Genomic DNA, 16455 nt, shown 5'->3' on the forward strand with positions numbered 1-16455 from the left:
AAACGCTGTTTAGTTCTCCAAGAAAAGTATACTCGTAATATGACACGAAAATGTGCACTGAACGATCGAAATGCCACCCCATTCACATTTTTCGTGTATATGTTTTTCTAAACCCCTTAACGATGCGGGCGAGCAAAACCGAAATCAGCCGCAAGCCGCCGTACTACTTGCGGAGCAACACGAATGTGCGGAAGCCCCGCCTCATAGCCTTCGCTCCGCTGTCAAATTGCCGCTGACAGTCGAGACTGAGCAACCCACACCAAACGTACTCGAGCCTTGCAAATGCTGAGCACAACATATGACAAATTGCATTTTTTGGGTGCCTTGCGGTTCCACATTCAATTTTGGCGGCCTCTGCCTATGATGATGATAATGGGATTGAATCATTTGGAGAGATGGTCTTCGTGGCGACCTTTACTAACTCTATGCTAAGTGATGCCAAGTAAAAAAAAACTTATAAAATGATAAGTTAAACACGAATCAGAGGTTATCGCCGCGGTGCATTGTGCTTGCAGCAACATTGGCTTACGTTGGCTCGCGGCGCGTTTGCGAAGCGCCATCTGTTTCCCGTGAAAGGAAGAGAAACTGTCATGGCGGCTTCCTGTCTTGTCGTTGGACCAGCGCGAAGTTCAAGCTATGCAGTTTAATGCCCCTTATTCGTCACAAGCGTCCTTCCTCCTGATCAACTATACTTGTGGACACGGTGATGGAGACAATTGTTCACAACTCGAAAGTGTACTTCGTGTCACCGACAGGTAAGCTGTCGACCTCCACCTAATCAGGGGATTCCGTGCACACTAGAGCCGTCGACTGTTGAACGCGCTTTTGCACCGCAAATATCGTGGCATGGAATGTTGTTTTTGCAGTGACGGTAATACCGTTTCGTGTTAAATGTACCACAATTCAAACGGTTTCTAGCTGCGCGAGTTGCTCGATTAGTACGGCAGCATGGTGAGATTATCCTAGAGGGTAATACAGGTCTTAACGAATAAAACAGCGATGCACTGTTCATGACGGTACGGTACTTGCTTCTCGTACGGTATACCGGCACTGCTAAAATGCCGTACGTTGCGTTTCTGTTGTGACGCTACGTATACTCACAATGTCGGCTTGTTGTGAATGCCAAGTAAACACATTGCTGGCTGTAGGATCATGTGTTGCTGTCCTGTGGCGGATCTGCAACAGGAGCGTCTCAACTAGTTGAAATCGCGCGCGTTGACGTTGAGTGACAGACGAGCCAGTCTCTCTGCTCAGTGTCGCATAACTGTCGCATAACAAATTGGTGAAATACGTCACATTTGATCTACTTTTCAAACCGTTATACCACACTGGAGAGGACATTTAACCAAACCACTGAAAAATCAGGTGCGCGTAAGCGGGAAAAAAAAAAAAAAAAAGCTTTTCTCTTTCGCCCTGAAATAAACTCTGCACTGCTTTGCTACCAGTCGGGCCTCTCGTACATGACATGTTGGTAAAATAAAGAGCCGAAATAAAATATCTCAATGCTGTGCATAATGAAAAAATTGCGGTCCTTTTGTTCTCTTCCACAATTTAGATTTTAATATAGTACATACTGCAGACCAAACAGGAGGGGCAGAAAATAAACAGTGACCAGAGATGTACAGTTTAATAACTGAATAAAACAATTGCACTGCAGTATACCTTTGTGACATGGGAAACGAAGAACAACGTGCACATTGAACTTCTATGAAAGTGCATACAAAACTGAGCCATTATTAACAAAAGACTAAAAAAACTGATTTTTCTTTTTATATCAAGAGTTTTATGTTGTGGAAAAGCATGTCAAGGCAATGTGGTCTGTTCACTGGCGATTTGAGGGGAAAAATGTATGCTTGAAAAGGTTAGCATGTATGAAGTGTGGTGTCAGATTGTTATTAACACTATGTCTGGTTTCACATAGTGTGCTGAAAAATATACTTCCAAGATTGATACTAAACTGTCACATGTAAAGCAAAATGTTTCAACCTGGAAGTGGGCCTGTGCCATTGTAAAACTGGAATGTACGTATTCCAGTAGCCAACGGTGATGAGTGTAGATCAAGATTGTGGTAGGCATTGTAGATCAGTTGCACTGGCCTCTTTTCAACCTTTTGTAGCCTATAGATACTTGGCACTAGTTGCACAATGTGCATACATACCCTGGACTAGCATAGAAGTACTGTACGTAGGCAACAAGCTTGATCTTGGATGGTGCATTTTTTAGTTTATGCATAAAAATTTGAGTTCTTTAGACACAGCTGTACAAACATTAACCAAGAAAATGAATTAGTAATGATGAGTCCCAGATAATTATATTTGTTGACTCTGATCAATGGATTGTTATTTAGCCTACTTCTAAATGGCATATCTTGTGATTTGTATAAAGCGGAAGTGTCTACCGCTTCGTCATTAATAAAGCTGAGAAGCAAGCAAACATCTTGAGGTGTCACACAGAACTTCAGAGCTGCAATCTTCACTTGGACAAACTAGTTCCGGTAATTGACACAGGAGTGAATCCAGTTATATCAAGGGGCAAACCAATGTTAGATAGCTTCATGAGGACTTTACTATGACAGACGTAGCTAGAGGCGTTTCCTGCTTTAGAAAAGAGTATCTATTTGCCGTTATCAAGTGTAAATACAAAGTCACGAATAGTGGTGATGACTTAGGAGGTTGTTCAGAGGCACTTCTTAATATCACGCTAGAATGAAGTCAAATCATTGTTTTCTATAAAATACATCTAATGCACAGTGATATTTCAGTGAGGAAGGCGAGAGGTCAATAATATATTTGCAGGAGCATGTACAACTGCCCGCAGTATAGCGACTGCCCATGTATGAGCTTCGACGCACCTTTGTTTTGTTTCCTCCTTGTGCCCGTTCTTCGCTGACTGCCCCGTGACACAACTGTCCAGTGGCAGCAGCACCAACTTGGTGCTGTTCTAGATGAGAAGCGGGTAAGGTAGTGGCCACTGCTATGTCTTGTGCTTAATATGGTGCACCATACAATGTGCACAATTTCGGGTAGTGGATGATGAGCAAACAGTGTCATGGGTTTGAGAGCTACAATCTCGTAGGTAAGGTCACTGACTTTTCAAAGAACATAGAAGGGCCTGTGTAAGGTGACAGAAGTTTTTTCCGAGAGTCCCATTTAGTGGGTTGGAGTCCAGAGGGGAGCAACGGAACCCTGTGGGAAATGAATGAGCAGGCAAAGTCTGACACATAGAGCATTCTGCTGCACTTGTGGTGTGGTTAATCACTGACATGTGACCTGATGGGCATGACTGGCTCAGGCAATAACGTTGCAAGCATATTCAGTGGTGGTAGGCAACTGAGAAGCCAGAAAAGAGTCTGTGGGTACAGTTGGCTTGCAGCTGCACCAAAAATGAAATAAAGCGAAACCGGTGACATTAATAATAATAATATCTGGGGTTTAATGTTCCAAAACCACGATATGATTATGAGACGCCGTAGTGGAGGGCTCCGGAAATTTCAACCACCTGGGGTTCTTTAACGTCTGTTGACATTAAGGCGTGATGAACTGTAAATGAATGCCACAAATGGAAGGTTCACGTCCCAGTCACGGTAATCTGGAGAAAATGTACATTGACATAATGTCCATGAGAGTCTGATTCAAGCGTTTCATTAGTCCGAGGATGGTATGCTGTGGTGAACTTGCGTTAGGTTGTGCACAATGCAAGAATGCTTGCCATCACTTTTGAAAGGAACTGCAGGCCTCTGTTTGAAGCACAGTTTGTAGGTAGGATGCATAATCACATACTGTGTGACGTAATCTGTAGTGATGGCGAACCATTTGTTCCCAGGGTGAGACATGGGGAAAGGGCCAAGCAAGTCAATGCTGACATGAAAGGCACCTACAGGATGTCCAAGGATTGAGGGAGACCACTAAGGGGAAGGCAGGGCTTCGTTCATTGTTGGCAGCTGTTGCAAAAAGTGACATACTGGTGCACAGACTGATACATGCCAGGCCAGCTAAATTGGCGGTGTGTGTAGTTGTATGTATGAGAAATCCGTAGCATATTGGGCGTATTCTCTGAAGGGGTCATGACGCCCTAACTTTGATCGCAATTGTGTGGGTTAATCCTTGTGCATTCACAAACAAGGTGGAAAAATTTTAGCAAATTTGGTCACGCACTTAATTCACAACTAAATATTTTACAAACATGCGAGTGGCCTGAGAAACAGGCAACACTGACTCACTCATGAGCTGTACATAACAAGCTGCGTGCTTGTTACGTACAGCTTATTCCAGCAAACGATGGTATTGTTCCATGGTGAGCTGTGCGCGTAGTCGAGCTATTTCAGCTTTGTTTAACTTGTGATTGGAATTAAATGATTTGCAGCGGCTGAAATAATGCCACCGCAGCACAGCGGCAACAAATTTATCACGTGTGGTAAGCTGGCTGACTTGGTATTAGACAATGGCTCTGCTCCATTGTCACTTATCCCGTTAATCGGGTGGGCAATCACCGGGCAGATTCCAAGGGCTGATGTATCAGCCCCCCCGAAACGCACCACGAAAGCGCAGACAATTTAGAGTTGGTCCTTTTAGTGCGCCAGCGAATGCTGGCAGAGTCAGAGTCAAGAATTGATAACACAAACAAAATATATTCTCAGTTAAGGCAGTACAAGCATCACACAAACATGCACACTCGGCTGGTATCAATTACAACTCACAATATAACTCAGATGGTGTTAACACAACGGAAACAAAAATTACGCGCTACAAATGCAATCTCGTGTATTACAAACTATTCAAGAACACTTAAAGTCTTGAATATTCACCAAACGTATCCAGTCCACAGTTCTTGGAACATATTTTGAATGCTTCTCTTCCACGAAACACTCCTGTAGCTTTTCACTGCTCACATGGCGTCATCACTCGATTCTTCCAGATTGACGATCAACTGACCGCACAACATCACAAAACACGTCTTTTTTGGCCGACGGAACCGCACTCAACATACATTCTTCACCATCTCTCAACCGACTTCTCCTCGTCAGTGCATCTCCTTGCTCCCGGGTTCCAGAAGCGTCGGGTGTGTTCTTTGGCGTGCAACACAACCAAAGCTAGGGAAAGGGAGATTCTTCTCGTCAGTTCCAGTCGCGGTGGCATCACTCAGCATTGCATCATCGGTTCATTCACAATGTTTCGAGACGTTGCGTGGCGTTTGATCCGAGACTGCTGGTTGTCTGCGGCTGTTTCGAGTAGGGGAGGAGGAGGCACCGCACGGGCGTCTTTTAATACCAGTTTTTTTCGTTGCGCACGCTTGTTGAGCAAACGGCTGGCGCTGGGCTTTCCTGCTGTCGTCTGAAAGCGGCCGCGCGCGCCTTATTAACGCGCTCGTTTGTGACATCCATGCATCACTTCACGTGCGCCATGGCAAAATGGTGGTCATAGGTGGTGGGAAGGGTTTATAGCTGGCTACTTCTTGAGCTTATTTTGGGCTCAAATATGGTTTTACAGTCCATTTTTCCCCCTATGTAAAAGCTTAGACTGTCTACTTTTATTTTTCGCTGCAAACCGTAAATTCTTGGAAGGCCCCTTTATGGGGGTCATAAACTATCCCTCAAGCTTGGTGAAAAAAAACGCATCCTGTGGAAAGCAGACACTGATGTGAACAGCTCAGCCAAATCTTGCAGTCGTGCGTGGCAAAGATAGTTTAGATGTGGAGCGTGAAGTAGCTACTTTATCAGGTGCCCTCTTTTCATACAGAGGCCTGTGCTCCTTGTCAGAGGTGCCAGCTCCTGCTGTTTGACATCTAACAGCAAATAGCATTCAAGAGTCGACATAAACCATGAGCAGCATTTGGATTAGATCCGTTTCTTGCCACAGGGTGCCGCCACGTGCAGGCTACCCGCTCCACAGTTTGCTGACGTTACGCAGTAGCCACTCTAGTGCACTTAAGAATCACAACGGGAAAGAGCAATCACATTGCATCACGCATGCTCAAAGTCATGACGAGCACTATGCAACTATCTCTCCCATGTGTAACTTCCACCGTGCTCGTTAGGATGACAGAAGAGAGACAGTGCTCAAAGCGTGCAACAAATCTGTAAAACTCCACTTTTTGATGGCTGCTGAAAACCTTTTTCAGCGATCAGTTCACGAGGCCATAAACTTTGATACTAGGGCCATTTAATGATTTCTCTGGGAATTGAATCAGGACCCCTTTAAAGGGCTCCTGAACTATTTTTGTAAGTAATCATTGAAAAACCTGTGTTCATTTATGTCAGCTCTCGGCCACTAGCAGCAATCTACTCTATGGCAAAACAGAGTTGGCACCAGCCCTGAACAAAAAGATGCCGCAGCTTCTGCTTGCAAATTTTCAAGCTTGTGAGCTCTCTTTCCTGTGTCGTACCTCACACCTGCTGTGCCTTACAGGTAGAATATTACGTTCACCAAGATCAATAACAGACCCTAACAGTTGCTAGTGCTGACATATTCTTGCCAGTTCAGCCAGTCCTCTATGTCAACTTTACTGGCTCCAGAAAACATGCCCAGGTCAGGATATTGCTCCAAGATGATGGATGACGTTGCAGTCAGTGAAGCAGCAGATGACTCAGCTTGACTTGTCGAACAGTCAGTCTGTGTCACCATTGCTATGGGTCGCTCGTGACCTTGCAGCTCTACCAAAATCTAAGAGAAGAGGGTAGATGTGAAAAGTATATTTACAGCAGTGAGTACTACAGCAACGGTAGCCTGTGACTCATCGCAGGAGGCTGTTGAGTCCAAAAATATGATCTCGCTTGCAGATTCCAAGCCTTCCGTCCGCTGCATGATCTTTGTAACAACTAACACTGCCCAGCAGTTGCCATCCTTTGACTTGGTTGTGCAAACGTTGACACCTGCAAGTGGTTACAGAAGAGAAGTTAAAAACAGCAGTGTTCAGACATTCCTTTTATGACTTCTAAAACACTGCAGTGCCTTAGCAGTAGCTTTCTTCCCCACTGAACCAAAGCTAAGACATGGGATACAGTTGTACAGTTTTATTCAAGTGAATGCAATGCAAATCACAATGCCACCCCTAAAGCTGAGGAATGTGCATTAGCGCTGCAAGCAGAGAAAGACATGGAAAGGAGGCAAAAGGTACTCAATGTGCCCTATACTTGCAATTTTTTTTCAGAGCAGTGTAAAAAATTACACCAGATGCACGTGTGCATAGTGGGCGACGTCAAAAATTCCCAGCAGCATGTCAAACAGCTGCATCTGATTTCGATAAGATGTAAACAGAAGTTTGGATAATGCAGTCCACATCTCTTCTCTAGATACAAATGCCCCTAAGAACGCCCATGTGAATGTGGCACTATTTCTGCCAAGTCTTCAGCCAACTACAGGAAGCGAAATGGGATTGCGGTGAACGATAATGGCTTTTTTTTAAGGGGGGATGTGGCACTTAGGAAATGAAAATCAACCCAAAAATCTAGTTTTCCCTGGCCATCTCTTCACGTTCCTGACAGGGGCGTAGACAGGGGGAAGGGGGGGGCTTATGCCCCCCCCCCCCTTGAAATTTTTTTCTTTTTTTCGTTCTATGATACACCGCCGTCCGAAATAACCACTTTCACCGAAAACCACCCAGGATGTCGTTTAAAAAATATATTTTTTTTCGAGCACGACAATGCCATAGACAGTTGAAAGGTTCTGGAAGGTGGCTTTTCTGCAAGATTTCTTTCAACCACTCAGCTTGTGAAACAGGGTATCACTCTTTTTCTGTTTTGAACAATGAAAAGAAAATTGACTCTGGTCAGATTATTCATATTTTTACCTTACTTTCACGCAGCAGGCGTCTGCCATTGCATTCTTCCTAACCTAGAAGGTCTACAAGGTGACGCACATTTAAGTACATTAATTTTCTAAGGACTAACATCCCCGGGTCTAACAGTTACTTCTACAAGGCAACTTTTAGTCCTCACAGATCGTCTCGCCAGATGAACAGTCGGTCCGCTCACACACTCCATGTGAATTATATTTTTATCCATAGTTCAGGTGAACTGTTAATCCACCGGGATTATTTTTCACATTTATTTAGTGCAAGGAGCGAATACTTTTTTTTTGCCATGTTGTTTTCCGTGGTTACAAAAAAATCGCTCGGAAAAGAACACGACAAAAAAATATTTAGCATTCCGTGCCTCACTGCTTTCGCTGTCAGTGCAACAACTAAATGCAAAAGTGAGACAATGAAATGTTTTATTTTTCCATATACATATAAAATTTCTTCTTTCTTTCAGTATAATCACTGTCAAATGTCTAATACAGGGCCAGCCGCGATGTCAATATCTCGTAGAATCCTCTTTCTGAGGATTTCTGAAGCTGCCCTAACGAAACCGGCAGATGACTGGCATCATACACGCCAGCGCACACAAATCAACACTCTGTGGACAATGGCGGCGTCCTTTGTGCTAATTCACAACTAAAGTGGCCGGGCGCTCGCCGACACCATCATGAGGTTCCTTATAGACATTGGAATTAACATGCATCATCTCCGTGGTCAAGGCTACGATGGTGCAAGCTTGATGGCCGGCAGAACGAATGGTGTTCAAGCAGCTGTTCGTGAGACATATCCAGCCGCACTCTACACTCACTGCGCCAGTCACTCTCTTAATCTAGTTCTGTGTGCAGCATGCTCCATCACAGTCATCCAAAACTGTTTTGAGACTCTAAAGGCGACGTCAGTCTTTTTCCGTGAATCTTCTAGTCGCTCACACGTTTTGCGAAGAATGATAAGTTTGAGCTGTCCTGAGTCTGCAACGCAGCCCCTTTGGGACTATGCAAAACGCGCTGGGTCGAGAAGCACGATGCAGAGCTTTCATTTGTGAGCCTCTTTGAGCCGTTGATTGCAGCAGTAGAGGAGATTAATTTTAGCGGAAATGACGAAAGTCCAGCGCAGGCAAAGTCTAATGTTGGCACTCTTGTCACCAGCGTTCTTTGTAAGCCTGCATGTGGCGGAGCACGTGTTAGCCCTCACTTTACCACTGTCAAAGAAGCTGCAGACAAGGAGTATCGGCATGAGCGCTGCCATTGACATAGAAGCGGCACAGCAGACAATTGAAAATGACCACAAGAACATGAGAGCTTCTTTCTCAAAAATATTTGCACAACTGCAGGCATTGGCAGAAAAACTGAATGTGGAGTTCACGTAGAAAACAGCGCTACGAGACGGGACAAAGAAAGGGCACAAACACGGCGCTGACTATCAACCAAATGTGCTTTTATTCCACCAGTCCGCATATTTATACATCACCATGACTAACGAAAGCATAACAAAAAACCAGAAAAAACCGGTCAGCCTGCGCAAAGGCAAGAATTTTTTTTTTTTTTTTAACTCGACAGAAATGCTATCTCCTTCGAAAAAAAATTTCTTGCCTTTGCGCAGGCTGACCGGTTTTTTCTGGTTTTTTGTTATGCTTTCGTTAGTCATGGTGATGTATAAATATGCGGACTGGTGGAATAAAAGCACATTTGGTTGATAGTCAGCGCCGTGTTTGTGCCCTTTCTTTGTCCCGTCTCGTAGCGCTGTTTTCTACGTGAAGTCATGCACCAACCAGCCCAAATCCGTACCCTACTGAATGTGGAGGTCACCAGCTGTTGAGCCGGTGTCCGGAAGCAAAACCGTGGGTTCATCACACTTTCATTTTCTTTTCCACCAAATGACCCAACTCTAAGCCTTGTTTTCTCTGCTGAGTAATTAGTGACCAATTCTTCGTGCCAGACTGCTTTGAATGAATGATCTTTGACTTCCACTGTTGAAAATTTTTTTTTTGCATACTCTGCTTTATTTTCACTTTCTATCCATGCTATGGCAGTCTGCTATAATGTCGTTCTTCTTGTTAGAAGATGCTAGCAGGTTGCACGATTTTCTAACAGTTATGTCTTTTCGTTCCTCACGTTTCTCATTACATTTACCGATTTCATTACCCTTTGGCCTGCACACCGAAGTTGTGTGTCTTGTTTGCAACATTTACAAATGACAGTGGTTTTACAAAATCTTGCGTTGTGATTCGGCCTCACCTGAAGCACCTCTTTTTATCTTGAAGTTTTTTTTTTGTCGTATTTTACTGACCTCCGACAGCCTTCAGTGCTGTGGTTGTTTAGATTACAGAAGCAACATCGTTTTGTGAATGAGCTGTTGAAATGTGGAAGTCTTGTTCGTGAAGTTTGATCTGTCAGTCTATTTTCTGCGAGTTCTGCCTTCACCGTCATTGAAACCTCCAAGCGACTCTCTACGCTTCACTTGCTTGAACAAAAATTTATGAACGCTTTCAGTGCCTCTACACGAGTACCGCTGTTACTCTCTCCTGTCGACTTTCCTGTTCACTCTAGTGTACGTAGAATTCTCTTCTCATAAAACTGGTGGTCAACAAACAACTGTTGAGGCATGCAACGCTTTAAAATAGGCATCAGCATCAAAGCGTACGAATCCACTGTGACTCCAAGCGCTTCCAGTGCATTCGTGTGCACTCGCACCGTCTGACAAAGTTCTCGTACACCTTTGACATCTTTTGGATTCTTAAGTGGCTGTAACTTGATCACTGTGTTCATGTGGGTTTCCTTTATGTTTTCCATTGCCAAATTCTTCTTTCAAAAGCTTCACAGCTGTCTGAAAATTCTTACCTTAGTAATGTAGCTCCTCAATAAGAGCAGCTGCTTTTCTATCAAGGACAGAGATTAAGCAGTGGAACTTTTGACTTTCTGGTATCTGTCAAAGATGAATTGTGCTTTCAAACTGCATCCAAAATCCTTGCCATGTTAGCTTGATGATTAGTGGATTTTTGTGGCACAAGGGCCAGGTGTGGCCAAAGTGTCGTGTCTTTTACGCGCTCTAACAAATGGTAGCTCAATCGGTAGCGCATCGAACACGTTATTCATAGGTTGCAGGTGTGGTCCCTGCTGGTGGCAAGTTGTCTTTTCGTGCACTTTAATTTCTTCAAATTTATGTCATAATTGCTACAAGTAACATCCCCCATAATTTCCTTGGCTTGATTGTCTGTTAGTTCCAATTAACACTGCGTCTAACAAAGAAAAGTCAAGCCCTTAAAAAAAATTCCCCTTAAATGCGTTTTTCGGTAGTCATTCTTTCACTGCCCAGAAAAGCTTGTCAGCAGTGTTCCGGCTTCCCTCGGTGTATGTCTAAGCACTAACATGACATCCATAACTGCTTTTTTAGGGGCGAAGCTCCTTAAGGCGGCACCCGTTCGTCCCTCGTCGTGGTCGTAGTAGTGAGTAACAAGTCTTACGCTTTGACCTCCAAGGTGGTGCCGGTGGGAGATTTCTCCTGTGCGTTGTTGAACAATAAAAAATTCGCAGCGTGCGCGTTAACTAAAAGCCGAATTCTTCTGTCTCTCATTCCCCATTAGCAGCCATTGGCATGTTCCAGTAGGAAACGTTAGTAGAAGTAGAAGTGTAAGTGTTAGCTAAAAGCCGACTTCTTCTGTCTCTCATTGCCATTAGCAGCCATTGTTTACCTCCAAGGTAGTGCCTGGTGAGATTTCTCCTGTGCGTGATTAAACAATAAAAATTTTGTTCAAAACGCCGTTGATTGATGAAATAAACCAACGAAAGACGCCAGATGTTTTGTAAAAGCAGAACGAAAGAATGCCAGATGTTTTTCTTAAAGTGTAGTAGTTATATGTAGCCACCTCGCCCGATCGTCAACGGGCGAGGTGGACCGGCAACGGCGCGAGGACCCTGCCGTACGAGAGTTAAATCACACTAAAAGACATACTTTGCGGGCGATACACTCTAGTGAGCTTTCAACTTTTCGTCTTAATGTACATGATAAAGAAATTATTTCTACGAAAAACGCAAGGCACACCTTGAGCAATATGTTTGGTTTTGGGACGCTAAATGGAACCATGAGGCGATGCGAAGCCGGAGCACTTGCACGATCGCGTTCCGTTGGCTTTCGTTGGGCATGCTACCGACCTCGCGTCGTGGAACGCGCGTCCTGTCTTCCCTCTAGCCTTGCCTTTAATTCGCACAGGGCGAGCGGGGAATGCAGTCGCTCTTGGCGCTCTTTCGCTCGGGAGCGGACTTCTTCCTTGCATTTCACCGATCACAAGTGACAATGAAGGGACCACGTAAACCAACAGTACAATAAAAGTTTGATGTTTAATATATACACGATGTTTCACACTCTTTATATTATGTACTGGGCGCATTTCACGGAAGAGTTTCACGGTTTACAGATGATTCCCTCCGTAGCTTCGCCCCACTCATCATCATTCACCCCGTGGATATGCTGTGATTTTTTTTATGCACACAAGTCAACAGCCTGAAGCTGGCTACACGCTGTGATTGGAATGAGCATCATGAACTTGGATGCAAGGCTTACAGACCTAAAGCTGTCATAATACGAAGGTAAACACAAAAACAAAGCAGTAAGAAGACACTACTTGTGCAGCATGCGGGAATTTACAATGTTCAACACGGTATGCTCCTGATAATTCATACATCAGCATTGCGTTTCTTACTTCTTTTGTTATGAAAACAGACTTCTGCATGGCACTAACTGCAAAGGTGCTGGCAACGAACTGGTCAGACCAATGTTTCTGCGCCCAGCACATAATTCCATTTCCTATCAAGCAGTAGTGATGGCGTCAATATGTCAAGCCTTGAAGCATAGAAATATGTTTTTCCAGAAAAAGCTGCAGCAATCTAGGTTGATGAAAGAAAGCAACAACATTCGCGAACCAAACGTTGCTTTCGTCGCGATATATTAGCCTTCATAAATAAGAGCATTCGTGGACTTTTCGGTACATAAATGCATTTCATCAGCAAGCCTTGCGAGCCCTTTTCTGACCCTGCCGCACCGAAATGGAAGCCTCACTTAGCACACGACAAACCAAGCATAAGGGTGACCGTGGTCTAGGACGTACAGTGACATGTAGAAATGTTAAATGGGGGCGTAAACACGCGACAATGGACCATCGAAAATGCAGACATTGCATGGCCGTATGCTAGGGAGGTTACTGCTTCAGCAGTGCGTTGCTTGCGGCGCCATCCGAAAGACGAGGTGTGAAAAATGCCGTATTCTGCCACTCAAACTTGCGAACGAACCAAACGCGCCACAGGGCCGCAAATAGCAAAAGCTGGTGATAAAACTTAAGCAAAGTTCAATGGACGCGGCTATTTAAGGCATGACTTTCCAAAAATTGAAAATAATCACACAATACCACCAAAATTCACAGTGAAAACACAGGGCTCTTGGTTTCAGTTCAAAACAACGTTTCAACTACGCCAACTTCAGCGGCGGCATTTCCAAGCTGCAGCGGCGGCTTCAATGCACAATATCAATGCAGCATTCGGTCACAAACACAGCGTCGCGCCTTTCGATACGATGAGCGAGCATTCAGCGCTTTCGCATTTAGCATTTTCGAAATTGGCGTCGATATCATCAAATGTTATTAGACTGGCCTGTTTGCCACTTGAAAAAGAAACGAACACGTGAACTTACCTCTTTGGATTTCGGGTTTCCCTGTCGACGATCCATGTCGTGTTGGTTGTCTGACTGTAGCTGGCGATCCACTCGTGTGCGTCGCCGTCCGTGCACAGGTCGACGCGGAGGCACTTCACGTTGACAGTCGGAACCACGTTGCTCATCGAAACTATCGACACTGTCTGTCTGTCTGTTATTCTTCAGGCGCCCTCCGCGCACGTATCTACGGCGTGGCGAGGGTGCTTCCGCACGATGGAACAGCCATAAACACTCCTCGGGCGTGCGGAAACGTGCTCGCGTGCCCAGTGACGTCACCCGAAGAGAAGAACCAATAGCGCGCAAGCGCTCGCGGAGGGGCCGCTGGCGTCCTCCTCGCTCTCTCTTTTTTCTCTCTCGCGTGCGCTCCCGCGCCAGGAAATCATAATACGCTTTGGTGGCTTTTTAGTCGCTCCCTCCGCGATGGACGTAAAAAGATTGACAACAGCTGATGACAGCAGTACTGATGCTAAAGCAAGGGTACGTTTGAATGCACCGTGTTGCGCATTTGCGCAACGGAATAATCGACGATAATACACGATTTTAAAAAATACATGTCAGGTCAGGTAAGACTGTTAATATTATTGTAATGGGGTTAAAACAACCCGAAGAAGAGGATGACGTCTAAAGAAGAAAAGACAATTCATTCGCAAACCATGAGACGCTATTTTCTTATTCTCTCATCGTCCTATCATCTGTGTTCATAACGGCCCCTTACAATACTAGGCCAGTCATCAGGTACCCTTCTGTGAGTACGACGCAAAAAAACTCGGATAAAACCCATTCGCTCAAGTCCAGCAATGCTACGTCGTATACCTTCGAGTTCATTTTTTTTTTCGTTCACTGTGAAGAATTGTACAACCAGAGTAACTGGTCGCACTTCGAGTTAGCGTACAATTGGGACCATTTGCTTCCAATATAACTGGATATGGTTTCCAATTGGGACCAGCTGCCTTCAGTTCAACTGGTCATGGTTCCCGTTGGTGGCCAGTTGAGTTGTAACTGGGACCAGCTGCCAACTGGAACCAGTTGCAGTTGGAATCAACAGGAACCAGTTGAGTTGTAACTGGGACCAGCTGCTAACTGGAACCAGTTGCAACTGGAATCAACTGGGACCAGTTGGTTTCCAACTGGGGCCAGTTGGCCCGCAACTGGGACCATTTGATTCCAGTTAACACCAGTTGAAACCAGTTAGATTCCCAGTTACACATTTTCACCTGGGGAGAGTACAATGAATAGCGTTACTTTCCCACGATCAAGGGGCTCGGTGCAGGAGGGACCTTACGGTGCAGTGGACTGTTGCGCCACATCTCGTCGTCAATTTTGAATTCTCGATCATGCACCGGTTCGTACGTTTTGACAGCGGAGCTGTTCAAGCTCGTCGTTTGTCCGCAGACCAGGAACGCGCGTTGCCCAGCAACCACTTGGCACAGCTGTGCCTCGCTTCGCATAGAAGAAGAACCATATGATTGCGTTGCTATGGGCCAGAGAACGAGAAAAAGAGACAGGGAGAGAAAGACACAACGAAAGAAAGAGAGAGGGAGACAAAGAGCTATAAGCAGAAAGAGAAATAATGAATAGCCACGGCCGGGATAGACCGCGCACGCTGTGCGTGCGGTCAAGGGAAGTGAGGATGAGGAGGTAAAAGGGTAAATCATCGCATAGCCATGCATATATAGTATGGTATAGCAAGGGGGTGGGAAAGTGAGGACGACGAGGAGTGATATGAGGAGGGGAGAGGGTGAGAAAGATAAGTGAGGGTGAGGAGGAGGACAGAGGGTAAAGCATAGCATAGTCTTGTATAGTATAGCAAAGGGTGGGAAAGGGAAGTGAGGGTGAGGAGGAAGAAGGCAAGGCCACTAGCTCCGCTGTTTCCTCAGCATTCGCACCACTAGTGCGTAGCCGCCCAATTTTTTTACTTTTTTTTCTCGGCGCTAACACGTAGTATATTCCAAAGGTTTGCGGCTGTCAGCTAATCATCACACGTTTCTTTCCTTTTAACCATTCAGCTTAAAACTGTGGGGGTGCTACCACCCCTGTAAAGCCGTTTGCTCCTCGTGGCGCACGCGCGTCTCGCCGATAGGCCGCAGTACAGTGTAGCATGGCCTCCGAGATTAGCCGGCGGCGCGGCGCGCCGCCGGCTAATCTCGGAGGCCATGAGTGTAGGCCGCAGTTAGGTTAAACGGCCGCCGAGGGAGATGTGGCGCTGTGCTCGCGCGCGTTAGGGTTGCGCGGTGGCGCCGGCAGCGCCACCGCGGGGTGGTTAGGCCGGCGTGCAGGAAACAGCAGGTGGTTTGACATTTTTGGGGTTTGTTAGCGTGCGTGGATGGACGTCTCCCGCGGTGGGTCCGTGGGGGACGAAACCATGGGCTCGTTTCCCGCGGGCTCCTAGTGGTGAGTCGAACATCGGCGACGCCGGCGGCCGCATTGTATGTCTTATGTTTTCTGTGTATTGTATTGGCATTGTATAAGGTTATTTAGCAACTAGTTGTGTATTAGATTCGGCAGGCGAGCTCGTCGTATGTAAAAGTGTTTAATAATTGTACACGCGTTGCTTGCACGGCCGTGTAACTGTCTCCGTGTTAGGAAAAACTTGAAAAGCGCAAACGACGAAGACGAAATACTTACAACAGGACTGGCGCATTACTTGTCTTTCGACGCACATTGATACATCATAGATTTGTTTTCAAAATTCATGTTTGGAGACTGACCCGCGCAATCTCTTGTGGGATGATGTGTGCATATGCATGACGCCGGTTGCAAGTAAATCGCCAGTCCTGTTGTATGCGTTTAGTCTTTGTCGTTTGCGCTTTTCAAGTTTTCTCTAATGATGGCCCCAACTCACCCGAACTAAAGGAATTGTCTCCGTGTGTTTCGACAGCGGCTCATTTTCAGACCCCACAAAAGAATGCCACTTTTTCGCGGTGATCGACATAAGCCGTGTGTGATAAGCCGCGATTTGCC

This window comes from Rhipicephalus sanguineus, chromosome 4, assembly GCF_013339695.2.
Source record: "Rhipicephalus sanguineus isolate Rsan-2018 chromosome 4, BIME_Rsan_1.4, whole genome shotgun sequence".
NCBI lineage: Eukaryota > Metazoa > Arthropoda > Arachnida > Ixodida > Ixodidae > Rhipicephalus > Rhipicephalus sanguineus.